Source organism: Aphelocoma coerulescens, chromosome 2 (genome assembly GCF_041296385.1).
Source record: "Aphelocoma coerulescens isolate FSJ_1873_10779 chromosome 2, UR_Acoe_1.0, whole genome shotgun sequence".
Taxonomy (NCBI): Eukaryota; Metazoa; Chordata; class Aves; order Passeriformes; family Corvidae; genus Aphelocoma; species Aphelocoma coerulescens.
Window position 1 is genome coordinate 119,313,653 of NC_091015.1, and position 17,360 is coordinate 119,331,012.

A 17,360-nucleotide genomic window follows, 5' to 3' on the forward strand; every position below is an offset into this window, starting at 1 on the left:
ATGTATTTCCTTGTTCAGTACACAAAAAGAATTTGTACAATTCTCAAAACATAAGATGACTTTATTTTCCTGTGGACATTTTAGATGTTAGCATAGTGATCATTGTGTTTTTTAATTGCATAAATACATAGAATAAAAAATCAAATTATCATTATGGTACCATCTGAAATATCCTAAGACTGAAATCCTCTCACACCACTACTGTTGCTTTACTAATTGTCTGTGTTCTTTACAGACAAGAGGATGAACTGGCTGCTGAGGCAGCACAAAAAGATAAGAAGGATACCCAAGGAAAAGTAGACAGGAGGATACCCAAGCAATGTTACAGGTTTGGTGTTGTCTATACGTTTTGTCATAGTTTCTCCCACTGCAGAGCAATACCTGCCCTCACTGACCACAGGAGACATTACTCAGGAGGATTACAGATGACAAGCACATGAGCAGTTCCCTGTCTCTCAGGGATGCTGTTCTGTCAGCTCTCCCTCCCATTTCAGTCTCACTGCCAGCAGCATTTCCATGAGAAAATGCTAGTTTGGCCAACTGCATCAATTCCACCAGAAACACCGAGAGAAGCCACGGTGGGTGTCCAGCCCCTCCGGCATGCAGCCTGCCTGCCTCTCTGCAGTCCCAGTGCCAGACCAGTTCCTTGGCTCCACAGTGCTTTTAAACTTCAGTTTCTCTGGAAATGCTGAGTAACTAAGTTAAAACTCAAAAAGCCTTGCAATATGTGGAAATAGAAAATTTTCAGCAGGATAAAGGAATCTTTCTCTTGCATTATTTTTTTTTAACTGTTGCATTTAGGGTTTAATTATTTAGAAGAGCAATAACTGGACAAAAAGTATCAGTATCCATAGACACTTGGCAAACAACAAGAATTTCAATATTGTCACAATAGTAAGTCTAGTGATAATTCTTTAAATCACCAGCTGACTGTTACTTGAAAACCACTGTATCATAGAATTCTTTAGGCTGAAAAGATCTCGTAAGTCCATAGGTACACAACAAGGTGTACAACAAACCATGTATTAAAAAAAAGACATGCTGTTTATTCTAAGAGAAATTAATCTATTCAGGTTTGCTGTTTTGAGAGTATTTCAGCCATCCTGTGATGTGTAGATGATTCGCCTGTGAATCTGCTTCCAAATCAGAGTTACTAAACTGAAAATTGAGTTCCTTCCCCACTTACACTATGGATTCTTTTGTTTTTCTTAATTCCATTGGCTGTTACATTATAGTCTCAAACAGCATCTCCCAACTGCCTCACTGAGACTAACTGAATTTATTATATAATCTCATCTCCCTTTCCAAAAAATTCAAGACCAGTCTCAAAGAGCAGTCCTCTGAACTTGGCAGACACTCGTGTGGGAAAGTCTTTAAACAAAAACAAAATTGTTTATGTGCTGGGAGAAGGAGCTCCGCAAGAAGATAACATGAGCTGTGAGCCAACACTGCCCTCAGCAGCAGAGCTGGGGTGGCTCCCACAGTGCAGTGTTGAGCTCTGCAGCCGCTCCACCAGCTGCCCCCTCCACAGCCACCCCCCAGCTCCTGTTGGGCACACGGCGACTGCTTTTGCATCAGGGAAGAGGCAGACTGAGCACAAAAAGGGGCAGCCAGGAATGCCTGAAGGGTGAAATGCTTTCACACAAAGTCACTTTGAATTTATGGATTTCGAGGACATTTATATGGAACTTACCTCTTTTCCTCAGAAATTATTTAAGTTTGTAGCACCACTGGCTTTCCTTGAGGTTTAATCCCAAACCTTGGGAATTTCCTTACTTGCAATCTAATCCCAGTTCTGACAGGACACACAGTCAGATTTTCTGGATGGAAAAAAGGCTATACCTACTCAGGGTGCCAGCACAAGAAGTCCCCCAGTCAATTCCTACAAAAGTGGTGTTTAAGGAGTTTGCAAGTGTGTCTGTATGATCTACTACACTGAATTAGTTAGTCCTAGAGATTTAGACTATGGGTATTTTCCCAAATATGCACATTATTACCTTTTCAGGAGAGAAAATTCAAGAAGTGTGCTCTTATGACATGGCTGAGTAAAGATGGCCATGTCCTGTGCTAGCAGGTGAACCTTTTGTACTGAAACCACAATCACCAGGTACCCACTGCTGAGTTGTGGCACAGACCACCAACACAGGAACCATGCACACACCTGGTCAGTGAGGCAAACAGAGGGGCTGCCCCAGGTAGTTTTGCTCACTTGAAGCAGAGGAATAGGGTTAGCAGGCAGTGAGGGATTTGCTGGACACATGAGGACTATTTTTGCCTCTTGCATTCAGGCTTCAAAGGGCACTGCACTTTGAGGGCTATGCAGCTATCTCAGGTACACAGATGCCACAGCAGTCACTGCTGTGATTGCAGGGTACAGATATCCTCTGTCCCACAGGTTAGGTTTCCTAGCTGGTTGACAGCAGTAGAGGCGTAACTTCTGAATGATGTGAAGAGCTTTACGTGAGTAGGAATTCCAAGAATCTAAACCTAAATGGTCTAAACAGTCAAAATTTTTATCCCAAGGGACAACAACTGAACACTTTCCAAAAAAGCCGTATCTTCTTTGGTTAGATTTTGCTCCAGTCTCGACTGGTCTTCAGTCATGAGAGAAGCTGATCGCCTTGAAATGCTGTGCCATGTCAAAGCACAGGTTTGTCTGGCAAAGGACCTGCATGTGGCTGCTCCTTTGAAGCTGTGGCACTCAATGAGCCCATGAACATTTCAGCGAGAAAACACAGAACTTTATTGTGAGCAAAATAGAGATGTCCCTCAAATCTAGCTATCCATTAGTGTACTTGTCATGGAGCTTTGCAAGGAGTCCAATTCAGCTGCAAAGGCAGTTCCCTAAATATGAATCAAATCTATCAGAAACAAAAGTGGAGCTGATAAGCAGTGGAAGGTATGAAAATAGAGAAAGTACTTGCCTGGAAAAAAGCAGTGTCCAAGAAATTCTATTTTATCTGTTGTCCAAACAACCATAACTAAATTCAGATGCTCTGAACATGACATGGAGGAGTGACACAGCCAGGCTGCCTTGACAGAAACTCAAAATATCCAGTTTTCCAAGCCTCTCACAATCATCACTAGTCACACACAGATACCCTCCAGACTGCCCTTGCATGAGTGCTCCAGAGCCACAATCTCACAGGAAGCCAACACCTGCATGTGCTAGGATCCATTGGACAGCATCACCTGAGGATGGTACCTCCGCAAGGAAGGAGACAGCTTCATTAATGAATGAATAAAGTGATGCATGACACTGCCACAGAAAAAAGGCCCAGAGACACCTTGTGTATTCAGTTGACCAACGTGCAGAACCTGCATGTCACATGGAAACTAAGGGATTGGATGGAAATCACAGTGCACCTTGAAGTAGCTGGTTTTTGGGGAGCTGTGACAAAGGTTGTGGCATTATGGAGCCCTTACCCAAGGTGCTTCCTTACACCATGCTGCATGTTTGGTTTGTGCTCAAGGCAGAATACAATGGAGCCTAGTTTCCCACTAGATACCCGTGCTTAACCTCCCTTGGCTGCTAAACACCCTGACCTGTGGGTTTCGGTGCAGTCGCACTCCCAACACACTTCACAGCTCTGGGACAAGCATGGCTGGGACCATGTGCTGCGCCAAGTATAGAAGGAGAAAAAAGTTCCTTTCCTGTGGAGCAAGGGGAAACCCAGCAAAGGGATTACGAGGGTGTGAGTCACCGTGTGCCTTCTGCATGACTCTGGGGACAAGGCGGCCTCTTGTTCCGGGGCTGGGGCAAAGTCACAGCTTCGCCTGTTATTATTGTTAGTCACAACCCCAGCTATACAAAGTCCAGCAGAAACCACACTTGCAAATGCCTCAACCTGAAATGTAAAATAAACACTAGGCAAATAGCTGCTACTTGCTTTCTCTAAACATACCCTTGAAGCCAGATCTGCTTCCACTGAAGTCAAGTCCAGTTTTGCAATCAGCAGCCAGGGAAGTGAGATCCAGACCTTTATTTGGAAAGATGTTAATAATCAAATTGCAGTTTTAATTTGTCACCAAGACAGGGGTGTGATAAGACATTTTGGTTGCTGCTATAAGTAGCTCTGAGAATTTTCAGGGGTTGTTGTAGGTGCTAAGGACTTTGTGACATCCTGGCATGGCGAGGAAGGGATTCTGTGACTCTGGCATATGTCCTCGCTACAGAGAGGTGAAGAAATCCCTCTGGTCCCCCTTCGAACACCAAGGAGGGGCATAACTGCGTCTGTGAAGCTGCAAGAGGAATGGGCATAGAAAAACAGGAATGTTGAAAGCTATAGGTCAGCTTCATTCAGTGATGTTATCAATATTTTCGGTGACTCATTTGTGACTTTTTCCCTTCTGAAATTTTTATGATGTATTCACTTCCTTCATTACCATATAAAGAGGGGGAATTTAGGCAGAAAAGGTGGAAAACGCTAAGTTTAGTCAGTTAGAAAAAAATAAATGTTTTTAGCTTTAGCAAACTGCTGGGTCAAATCCTCCCACACTCATGGACTTTCCCAATGTCATGGACTTTGTTTCATGGTGGTATATGCTGGATTGTGTTGGCACAATGGATGACACTGGCTCTAGATGGTGATTTCCGGAGAACTGTGTTTCTGTGATAAGCACACTTCAACTGCACCACGTCATCCTCTGTGTATCCAGCATAGTTCTAATTGCTGTGGTGTCACAGCTAGAGCATTTTGAGTTGTTACTGGACCCCACCTGGGAAGCAGGGCCAGAGGAAGACAAAAGAGGGAGAAAGGGACTGCTACATTTCCAGGTTTCAACTCAGTAGGTGCTTAGGACAAACTCTGGGAGGCATCCAGAGCTGGAAGAGCAGGGTCACTCCCGAGAACAGTTTAGACCCAGCCTGTATGTCTTTTAGCACATTGCACATATTGGAAGTGAAGACTGGTCAGCTTTGTGATTGACTCCAGAAAGAGTCAACTTAAGTTTAGCCAGACTTATTAGCTCTAATTCAGCCCTGGCTTTGCCAGATACAACCTGCCGTTTGCACAATCTCTTAGGTATTTCTGCACTCTGCTCCAAGAGGGTGTATTAGCTAATGTGCAACCCAAGGTATGTTTGCAGCACTGCAACCACAAGGATAAATTTTGCTGGAGCCAGGGCATACTTAGGTGTTGCCACACAGAGTTCACTAAAGCTTTGGACTGGATCCTGGAACTCTGTGCTTGAGCACATGAGTGCAGATGGAGCCCCTTGCACAGTGCCAGCAAAGAGTCAGGGCCTCTGCGGCACAGTTAATCCACAACCTGGATAAACTGCTCGTGAATAATTGAGAATTCATTGTGCACCCACCTAGCACCTCTCTTTTATGGCAGGATAAACACTTCTCTACAAAAGTACTCGTAAAAGTGAATTCTACCATTATGAACACTCTCATTTTATATATATTTCCTTGATGTTTGGGACTTTTTTTTAATTGTAACATGAATCATGCCTTTTACTGCATTTGAAGGTACAAACTCCAAACACTGTAGGAGCAGAAGCATTTCACCTGAAGAGCTTAGCTTGAAGTGCAGGGCACACCCAGGCAAGTAAGCAGGAGGATGCAAATCACAGCTTTTCAAAATCTAATCACAAGAAAGTAACTCCAGTTAATTGAAGGCTTAATTTTCTCCCCTCAGGAACTGTCCTCCAGCTCTCACATATCATTTAGCTGTCAGATATTCTGTTGGGACCTGGACAGTTGTACAGGATGGTTCACAGTTCTGTCGGTCCACTGAGAAAAAATCCACTCCATATAAAAATATAAAATTAACAGCCTCAGAGGTAAAGGCTTTTCTCCTTTTTCCATCCAATAGCTTTGAAGTAAATTCATTGTTGGAAACATTCCAGTGCTCTGGAAAATAAAGCTCAAAAAGCAGTTTGAAATCTTCAGTTGGTCTGTAGATTCAGTGGAGTCTGAGGCTGCAGCCCCTGCATTTCTGTGGTCCAGCACTTCCAGAGTCAGTGACCTTGACTCCTTAGCCACATCCACTGCATCTGGGATTTCTAATCACTGGCCATTCAAATACCAAAAAGTTACCCAAGTTACTTTTCAAGAAAAGATGAAGGAATTAAGCCCAGAATGACCAGGTGACCAAACCTCTCACAATGGCACCAGGTACAGCAACACTGTTGCAGCCCCTCCTGCCCTCTCTCTTGTAGCTGTGAAACTCCTGTAATTTCCATAAGGACCAGGAATTTCCAGCTGCAAAGCTGACGTTGGATGGGTGACTTTAGTGAACATTTTATGACAGCCTTTGTAGTCAGTAACAATCTGACTGAGGATTATTTGCCAATAGCTCAAATACACACCCTTTACAGATGAAAAAGAGGCACTATGGATCCTGGTTAATGAATTTAACTGGGAACAAAACATCAGTTACAGGAGCGTGTCATAAGAACAAAGTTAAAGAAAAATTTCAGTGAAGTCATGAAAATATCCATGGTTGTATTGCCCTTGATATAGATGTGAAAGAGGGCTAGGAACGGAAAGGGGGGAGCAACTTTGTCAGTTAACATCATTTAAGTGGTCATCCTCAGTCCCTGCAATTTTCTGCTTCATTTTTTTAAATGTAAAGATTTGCTCATATACCCACTGCTTCTGGCAGTGAAGATGAGGTAAGAGGAGAAGGAAGACAATTTTCCTTGGGTACAAATTGTTACAAAAACCTCTGAAAAAGACCGGCAGTGGTGACAGCCAAGGGCATGCCACCGCCTGTTTTCAGCAACATGGTGGATTTAATTCTTTCTGTTTACTCTCACCACTGCTCCCATCCCCACTGAAAAAAAATAAAATAAATGCCTTTGTTATTTGCAGTCTGCACTGAGGGCAGGCATCAAGGTTGATTGTGGGTTTACGGTTGCCAGCCAACCTCCCTGCTCCAGCAGGTGCCAGGCACCCTGAATTACTCCCATCACTCCCTGCTCGGCAGGGCAGTGAGTAAGCTGATGAATTCTGCTCATTTCATCTGGAAGGCAACTGCCTCCCTCCCTCCACAAGGAACATCCCACGTATAATAAAGGTTTATAGTCAACCAGAGCAAGACTTCAAACTCATTCCTTCCAGATTCATTCATGACAAGGGTGGGGATGCTAGACTGCTCAGCAATGTTTAACCCAACAAATACTAAAATCTCCAGAGCAATGGCCCTTTATCACCCCTGCTTTCTTTAGATACAGAATCAAAGACCTAGCAAGCATGTCCTGCCAGCTTATAGTTACCAGAACTGAAAGAGAAGCAAGCTCTTAGGTGACAAACAAAGTTTTTAATCAAAATACAATTACACACAGTAGAGCTACTGCAAGATGCTGGAGGGGGGCTCCGGCCTTAACGTGGAAAGGAAGGCAGCCTTTTCCCAAAAAGTTGATTTTTAATTAATTATTTAAAATACAGTACTTCATCCATGAAAATAGCCTCACATGTCCTAGTCCACAAAGTGAGGAGACATCCAAGGTCGTGTTAAGGAGAGTGTTGTTAATACATAAGACTCAAGCACCTGCAGTGTGCAGATGTGAACCATTAAGCCTGAGCAGTAAGAGCCATTACTGCCTGTTTCTGGCTATGAGTAAAAAGGAGTATTTTATTTCTTCAAACAAAACAGTAAGACTATCTTATTGCACCTGAGCAAGATCAAGGGCTCTCCATCGCAGAGGACCATTTCCCATGTCCTCCAAAGAGGGCTTGCATCCCTTAATGTCAGTGCAAATAGCCAAACAAACCCTTGCACTATCCTACTTCATACACCTGACATAGCTGCAGCATGTGTAATTTCATCAAGTATGGCTTTGGAGATTGCAAGCAGCAGCAGAACAGGTTAGAGAGCAGAGAAATGTGTTCATGTCAAAAGGTCTGGATGGAGAAGGACCCTGCAGAACTGAAATAAAACTTTACATAAACATTTTCAGTCACCACTTTTGACTCACTCTAGTATGTATTCTCCAGGATTTTGTAAGCTGGGAAGTCTCACTAGGTGAACAGGGATTTAAACAACCCACATTAAAGGAAATTCAGGTGAGGAGGAGAGATCGCCTTATACTATTTCATATGTTTCAACTGGAAAACCAATTCACAGCTTCTGAAAATAAATTTTCAAGGGTATTGTTGACAATTTGGGGTTTTGAACCCAGAAACAACTGGTTTCAGTGTTTTCCCTTTCCTGAAATTGGCCTTTCTTTTCTCCTAAAACGCTCCTGTGTATTTGATACAGCAAAATCAAGACTCATGAACAGTATCATGGTTTGGGCTAGCACACTGCAAGGCTCCAGCACATTTTCCATCTCAACACTTCATCAAAAACTCCAATTTAATTTAACAAATAATTCTGAAGTCCTGAATTTTGGTCTTCTGGCATGGAATACAAGGAGGCCTTGAAGGTGTGTCAAGAGACAACTTCCTGTCCTAAAACCACCAAGAGTCAGGGGAACTGGACTGGGGTCAAGGATAGAACTATATTCCAAAAACCTTAACTGCACCAGGTTTCTTGAAGTCTTGACCCTATTTCTGTCAGCTCCTAGAGAGGGCCTTAAGGAAGACATGAGCTCTACATAATCTTGACAAGAAAAGTTACTGTAATGGACACAAGCTTGTAAAACATATCAGGCTATCTGAATCAAGACTTTACTTCAATGGGAAAGAGTAGGGGAGGGTGTCATTAGAAAATTTACTTGGTTCCAATAGGAATCTCTTTGACACAAAAGGACAAGCAAACCAAGTTTCATGGTGAACTCATGAAACAAGAGGGTACCACTGAACACCTATTGCAAAACTCCAAAACAATTCCCTTTACATAAGCTGGACTTGGCATCAAACTCTCCAGTGTGTTCATGAAGGGCTATATAGGAAGAAGTCAGACAGGAATGAAAGATTTGCTGACAGATTTGGAGAACTTTGTACCAGGAGCAGTAGGATGCGGTATCAGAACTCTTAAATGACAAAAGTGCTCCATGTGGGCTTGCAAGATGAAAGACTGTCTCAGGTACTCTTATTTATGTGGTTTCAATTGCTTTTAACTTCACAGTGCATTTAGAAGTCACATTTTACAAATACTGAAAAGAAAAAAAATATTTCTTTTGAAATTGGCAGCTGTGCAAGTAGGAGAAAGTATTACCCACCCCACCTTGCTTTGTACCTGGCTCTGGGAAGATCCTGCCTCATTCCAAAGGAAAGAGTCAGTGAGTGTGGTGTTACCCAGTGGAGCTACCCAAGCTGAGTCTGCTAGAGCAGCACTTCCCAGCATGGACCTCTAAAGCAAGGAACATGGTTGCATTATTTTTTCCAAGAAGCCCCAGAGTTTGTTAATTTCCATTTGCAGAGCATCAGGAAACCATTCCTGCCAAAACTAATCAGCAGCTATCACCCGATGTTGAAGGATACCTCTAGACTCCTCTGGACTTGGCACCCACCAGACTGATTTGTCAGATCCCATAAATTTAAAAGAAATTAAAAAAAAAAAAAAAAAGAAAAGAAAAAGAAAATAATACCCTGCTGAACTTTTCTGTTTTGCTGTTCTTGTAACATATATGAAACAGATCTGACAGGAGAGTTTCCTTCAGCTCATATCTCAGCAGAAAGTAAGGGTATGAGCTTTTTTCTTTCTTTTTTTTTTTACAACCTTTACTAAAAATAACTCCTTTAAGACTATGGAAGGACATTTCCAGACATGTAAGTTCAGATGTGCCTGCATTCATTCAGAAGGTTGATCTGGATTTAATATGCACAGCCCTGTCAATACCGTGTTAAGCCCTCTGGCACCAGAGGGTCCGGGCAGCCTCTCTGTATTGTATCCCAACCCCAAGCATCAAGAGGGATGTAATCCATCACATCAGCTCTTGAACCAAAACTGCTGCAATTATATGCTCTCAATATGGGCCCATTAACCTATCAAAAAGCATTTGAGAAGGAGTGTAATGTTGTCAGTTATTGTTCACGGGGGAGGAGTGAAGATAATTCTTATCTTGCAAATAGATTCATGCAAAACCAATTGCAGTTCGTGTTGCTCTAATTGATTTAACCCATTTTCTAGTCTGTGAAAATTCCAGGGTGGAGTGCTCACATAGACACACAAAAGGTAATGCCATTTCCCAAGAGTGGATTCGAGGGACAGCCTGTGCCTGGCCCACTCCAGGAGTGCAGAATCTAGTCAGCCACAAATAGCCAAGCATGTTCCCAAGGAAGGCAGGCAACAATGGAGAAGATGGAAAAGGTGGCAAAGGCAGTGCTATGCATTACAAACAGCAATGGATGTGGTAGTGTTGATATTCACATCTCACTTAGGTGCTTCTATGCATCAGCAGCAGTTAAAGGTAAGCTGCACCCACAGCACTTTCTGTTTCCACAAAGTGAGGCTGGAGAGTTCAATAGCCTCCAATAACCTAGTCATCCTCTTTGCAAACAGGATGACTCCCTGGCACTCAAAGCAGTTCTCTATTGGGAAATAACTGCTACAAGTAACAATAATAGTTTGCTAAGCTTCACTGAAACAAAGAGAAAGGGCTTCAAATCAGGTAAGCCTGGATACCAAATGTTCAGAAAATTTCCTGTGTTACTTACAAAATGGGAAGTATGCCCTGTAAGCCCTCACTTTGGTGGAGATCTAGAAGAGGAGATAATTGTAATGGTGACACTCCTTATGCTCCTTGAGTACTCAAGAGAGGAAGCATCCATATAATTTAAATCTCTGACATGATGAGATAGGGAACCTTAGAAGAAAAGACCTCCTTAATCAAGGACAATAGTTCTCCTAAATTAGTCTCCAAGTAAGTGTCTGCAGTTAAGCAATGTGCATACCTGTTATCTGCACCTTCTCAGGTAATCCAGGGCTCTCTGAAGTTTTGCCAATGCTGGCTCCAAGCTGATCAAAGCACTGATGGGCCTGAGTCACCCTTTCCCAAGAGGCACAGGAAAAGAGCTGTCCTCCCCAAAGCCACGGGGATTGTGCAGCCCCATTTCCACACTCCCTACACAACAGAGAGACCTTGGGAGAGCTCAGCCTCTCACTAAAAACACCCTCAGCAGCACTCAGACCCTCATCAGCTCTGTGACCCACAGAGAAAACACAAGGTCCACTGGCTCATGTTGGGCAACTTGGAGGAGCATCTTGGACATGGAAATGGCAAATGCAGGTCTCTCTGTCTCTCTTTTCCTTGGCACACCATACTGCACAACCTCTTCCCAGGTGACAATCCAGCCTCCACCATGACTGCTAGAGGAGAGTGCATGACACAGCCTACATTCTCAAAAATGAGGTCCTGTCCCTCCTTGTGACTCCTCCCAAACCAAATCTCCCAGTGGCTTTTTTTCATTGCTGAAAATAATCATCACTCGATTCATTCTGTTCTGATGACTTACACACATTGCAGAGGATGCTGCTCCAAAAATAATAGGACAGATTTCTCTTTGAATATTTGCAGTCTTGCAATCCATTTCCTTGGTTTGAACAGTGGAGCAGTGAAACTGTGTTCATCTTGTACTTTCCCCCTAACCATCTTGTACTGACTGATGCTGGAAGATTCTTGGGCTGCTGGATGGCAGATCAGACCTACCAAAGCAAGCCTTGTCTCCCTTCTTCTGTCACTACATCCTTCCTTGCCCATGTTGCATCTGTGGAGGACCGTATTTTACTTTGTTGGTTTGTTTGTTTGTTTGTTTTTAATTCTAGCAAAAGAAAAAACTTGCCATCCCTAAGATATTTCCATTTTCTATGGAAAAGGACTAGAAACACACACATTCAGAAAATGAAAGCTTGGAATCTCTTTAAATTCATCGTTCTGTCAGATGAGTGGGGCCCGTGGATGCAGACTGCATGGAGCCTAAAGGCCAGCTCTGTACAAAAGGGCAGAGGCAGTTCCTGTATGTGCTCCATAACAGCGTGACACATAGCAGGGCTTTTGGTTGAAGGGATGTAATTTTTATGTGAAATTGTTCCTTAGCTGTATATTTCTTTGTCCTCTGCCCATGGGAATAATGCTATCAGGCCAAGAATGAAAGACTCCTTTAAATTTCTCCATGAAAATAGGTTTGCTGTTAGTATTTCTTCCTGACTGGAGAAGCTGACAGGTTGAGGCGATATTAAAAGCTTCATGGCAAAGAAGAAGGGTACCTGAAATCTGAACATTTTTAAACACACACAAATACACACTCTATTGAGAGCTACCCTTTCCAAAATGGGGTGGTGTGTGGGGGCTGTTCAGGTAAAATTACTCCAGTAATTCCTCCCTGTCCTATAAACCAAATTGATAAGATTTAAGCTAACATTTCATCTTGACATTACTAATACATGTGTGCGAGCATTCAGTTTACACTTTCAATACAGCCTGTCAGATTAGATCTGTATACCTGCTACCGAATAACAAGGGTACTATTGATTTTTCATTATTTTCAAGTATTTGTTTTCTTCACTTGAGCACATTCTATTTATTTTGGCACGGCTAACAGAGAAACCAAAGCAACTTAACCTCTTTTCAGAAAGATTTAAGACTTGACAGACATCAGAGCTTCAACAAACTGTTTGTTCCCACAGCGGTCTGTAACAGAGAATTGTCCCGCTCATTACTTTATTCACTGTTTATTCACTTAATTTTATAACTAAATCTGCAGTGCAGAGGGCAGGCAGAGGTGGTCTGCCGGTTATGGAGCAACACTTTTCTTCCAGAAAGACTTGGAATGTACTGGCAATGTGTTTCGTGATCTTGTGGCTCAGTTCCGAGGCTCGGTCAGGTACCCACCAGGCATCCTCCATCTCAAGTGCCATCCTGCTTTCTACTGCAAATGTATCCATAGTGAAGAGCAAACACAGTTTATAAAATTATTTCTACTCAGTAGGAGTTTAGCTATGTGTGTTGCCTGGTGGATTAAGAAAAAAGAAAGGATTCCAAACCTGTCTGTTGTTTTCCAAGAAAACCCATGATTTGACAATTAAATATTCTTCCAGCAGCAAGTACCATCAGGTGATGGGGTTCTTTTCCAGCTGGATGGAAGTGGACAGGCTCTGTCCATGTCAACCCATTTGGGGCTCCCATTGCCCAGGGGCAGTGGGGACCACCCAAAGGCTACAGCAGCTGGTTAACCCCTGTCCTGCTCCATCTAACATTTTAATAGCAACATTGCCCATGGGAATCGCTTTAGACACTACTGGTGACCCCGTGCATGGTGTATATTCAGAATTAAGTATAAACTGAGAACACTACAAACACATGTCTATTTGAAAACACATTTTCAAGCACATGTACGTCTGAAAAGTCTTAACCATGCCTTTTTCTCCCTCCTCGAAGTGTACATGCAGTGGTGTGCTCCTATACTGGCACCTAGTGGGGAGTGCACGGGAGATGGGCAAATGGGGAGGGCAGGCTGCGCTGACTCACACGCTCACCCCTCTGAATACCTGGGACACTTTTTTTTTATCCTAGTTCTTCGAAAGTGCTTCTGGATTAGCACATTTTTAGCAGGTTTCCTGCGTGCTGCTGCTCTTGTGGCCTTCCCCTTCTGTCCAGCAGCTATGCCGCACTCTTTCCTGAAAGCCTTCACCATGCAAACCATCTGCTTCCAGCCAGTTCTCTGGGACCATACCCTCCTTCATACAAGCTGGAATCCCCACCTATGATCCTTTCCTCCTGTGTTTTTCTGCTGGATCCCCTCATAGCATCAATACACTTTTCCTCCTCCAGGTCCCCCTGCCTTGACCTGGGCCTGACAGGTTTCTCAGGGAAGCTGGCGACCACTGGTGTTGCTTCCTGCCTTGTAGCTTGTGCTCCCTCTTTGCCCTCAGAGGAAAGGGCTGCCTCTTACCCAGCAAAGGACTTCCTCCACCAGTTCCCATCACCCTCGGGAGTCTTGTGTCCCACAATTGTCCCATTTTAGCTGAAACAGCAAAAGGCTCAACCTACCACTTCTCCCAGGGTCCACCCTGCATGGGTAGAGCATCTGAAAGGAAACACTGGGAAGACGTGACATTCTGCCAAAAAACATTTATCTCCTTCTTCTTACCTTCTATACAAAAAGGACAACTCTCCTCAGGAGTCTCCAAAGTTGGTCTCAAATACTCCAACCCAAATTAGACCTCCTGAGCATTCCAGTGATACCACCATAATTGTATTTGTTCTGCAGTCCCCCTGGCTTATACTACAGCAGTTAAGGCAAATATTTTCAAGCATTTAAGGCAGCAAGAGCATTTTCAAGCTCAGCTTCTTCCAGCAAGGAACTGGACAACAGGGGGTGGAGGTGAATTGCAGTTCTACAGGAGAGCTGATCACCAGACAAATATGCTTCCTATGCACTGCACTATTTTGCTTCTAAATTCAATGAGGAGCAGCAGAAACACCTGGTGATTCCCTAGGGTTATTTCCTGTCCCATTAAGGATTTCCTAAACTTCTCTCACTTGAGCTACAAGTCCAGTCAGAGGGTGATGTCTTTCCTTTTGTCTACCCATTCATTTTCCATTGTGGAAGAAGTCTTTGCTTCCATCTTGAAGGAATCTTATTGTTGGTTATGTTGTTAAACAGCACTCCATACTGCATGGCCCATAGCCGTGATTTACAACCTGTTTCTAGCTGCACCATGAGTCAACTGAGTTTTCCATTGAGCAGTGGATGTGAATGCTAAACCTATTCAAGGCTAGGAGCATTTCTGTGATTCATTCAACTTGAGGAAACACTGGAAATTTATTAGGATGTTTTTACAGTCCCGGAAATTGCTATGGGACTCTGTCAGTAACAAAGGAACAGAAATTGCTCACAATTTTATTGTGCTTTCTCATCTGCATTAGGTAATGCCATCTTTGTCATTTTTTTGGTTTTTAAGTCAAACTCTGTCATGGGCTGAGACTGTGAGACTTCATGAACCTGCAATTTTATCATAAGTTTCACTATTACTTGGTGCTTTCTGTAATGCTCCAGCTATTGGAGTCCATTGATTTTTCTACCTGAGAACCTGGACTTCATGAAGAAACCAAAACAAAACTCCATCCCTTGCAACAGGGGAGACCAGCAATGAAACATTAACTCTAAAGCTACTCCCAAGCCAGATGGCAAAGGAAAGCTAGATGTTTACGTTCCAGGACATTTTTACACCATTGCTTTTGGCCTAAGATGTCTGAATCTCTGAGTGCTGTTGGGAATGTTATCTGGAAGAAAAGGGAGAAGGAAAAGAAGCCATTCACAGCTCTTTGTCCCTCTGTTTGCAGTAGCCTCAAGCCATCTTAGCACACTAGCTGAAATCAGGCAGTGGTCAGCAAGTTCAGCCTATTTTTCTCCCTTCAGGCTCAATCCTCCAACCTACAGAGGCAGGTGTCTGCAGAGTCAGCTACTCTGCCCTCTCTGCAACACGCCACACTGGACTTCCCTCCCCTGACGGCTGCCAGAGCAGCCATAGCCAAGTGGCAATAAGGCTTGGGATTAAGGTAGAAATTCTTCTCATAGTTTGAAAAAGAAGAGCCTGACTTATGCAAATGGCTGCACCCAAGCCACAGAGTACTGGGGAACTCTACCATGTGTTCCTTTGCCCTTATCTCTCCCCGACAGCACCGCGCTGGGTGTCAGTCACACCGGCGCCAAAGGCCTTCTGGCTCCTGACACCCAGGGACAGATGTGGGGAGCTGTGAGCACTGGCCACGCTGCAGGAGACAAGGCACAGCAGGAGGGCTCATCACACTTTGCCTTTTCTGAAACCCCAGATCTACTCTAACAAACGCCCAGACTGGAAAGATACCCTTGCATTTATCCAGCAAAGGAGAAGGGGATCCCGTCACCACTCTCCCCGTCCTCACTCTCACTTGGAGCAGGCGCACCCCAGGGTGTTCCTGCCTGATGCCTAGAAACAGAGACTAGACAGGAGTAAGGGAATAAAGGTAGGTATTTATTTGAAAGACCTCCAAAGGTACCCCCTGGGGCCAGAGGCTATTGCCAAGATGGACCCCAAGATGGACGGCAGGTCACGAGTTCTTCACACTTTTATAGGTTTGGCTCATTTGCATATCAGGGTTAATTCTCCAATTAAAGTTTCAGTTTAATTATGCAACTCCCCTCAGCTTGCCCCCCCTTAGAGGCTCTTTGGTTTATACTTTTTGGGCCTAGGACAGTCTGAGTGTCCTTGGAGGGCAGGCCTGGAGAGACTTTGTTATGTCTACCTAGCACGAGAGAGCAGAAATTAACAGGCTACAAGAAACTTCAGAGTTACACACTAGGCAGTAAAGGATTTGAAGAATATGAAAGTTAAAACCTATGGCATCATGCCAAGGCTACACGGTGGGTAGGCAGGCTGTGCCTTCCCTGCATGTGTATGGTGAGTGCAGCAGCCCACCTCCCACAAATCTCTTCTCTGTATGGTGGGGTTCAGTTAAGCACTGCACACAGCAAGCGAGGAGAACGTGAAGCAGCCTTAGCAGCCATGGCAGGGAACTACATCATTTACACCCCTGAGTCAACCAAGTGCTCAGGAGAAAGGTACAAACCACACGTCAGTTCTGGGAATGGCATCCTTTCTGGTGACTGGTCTCTTTCCAAAATACTCATAGCAGTGATATCAGGGCCAGTAGCACTTTTGTTAAAGCAAAAAATTCTTCTAGAGCAGTGCAAAGTAGCCCACAGCCTTGGCTCAAAGCACTTGCTGTAATTTAACACAAGATGTAACAGATTGGTGTTACATACAAAGGGAGGGACCAGCAGAGATAACACGATTGCACTTTGGATATTTATGTCTTGAGTTTCATCGCCATGAATCCTTCAGGCTGGGATTTTCAAATGGCCTTAGGCAGTTGGACTTACAAAAGAATGGACTAAAAAATAAAAATGTATTGCCCTGTTTTTCCCTTAATATTTTACACTATCCATAACCTTTTGCACCCTCTGCTTACAATTATGACTACTTACTCCAGCAAGGAGTCATGTTATATGCTGCAAAAAGAAGCCTGCTTATTCTTAAGACATGTGGTTGTGTTTCAAAATAGCATAAAATCTTCTTAGTTGCTGATAGAGAGAGGCCACAGTCAAACAAAAAGACTGACGGAATGGAACTCAAAGGGAAAACCGGCCTTTAGGGATACCAAGCCGTGTTCACACAGCACTGTTATGAAGACTTCATTATGTACCAATTTAAATTTATACATACCAAATGTTCTTGAGTCAGCAAAACAAGAGGGACTGCCTCATTCAAGGAGATCTTTTTTCCACCCTTATGATGGATTTTTTGAAATAAAGGATCATCAATAACCATGACAAGGTTCCCTCAGAGGGTGGACATCCCAGCATGCCATGAAGTTGTCTCTCTCGAGAAGAATTTCCACAGGCTTGAGGGAAATCATAAACTATTTAGGAGGAATGAGATTCACAAAGCTTTCCCAGCCAGCTGCATCACTGCTTGTGA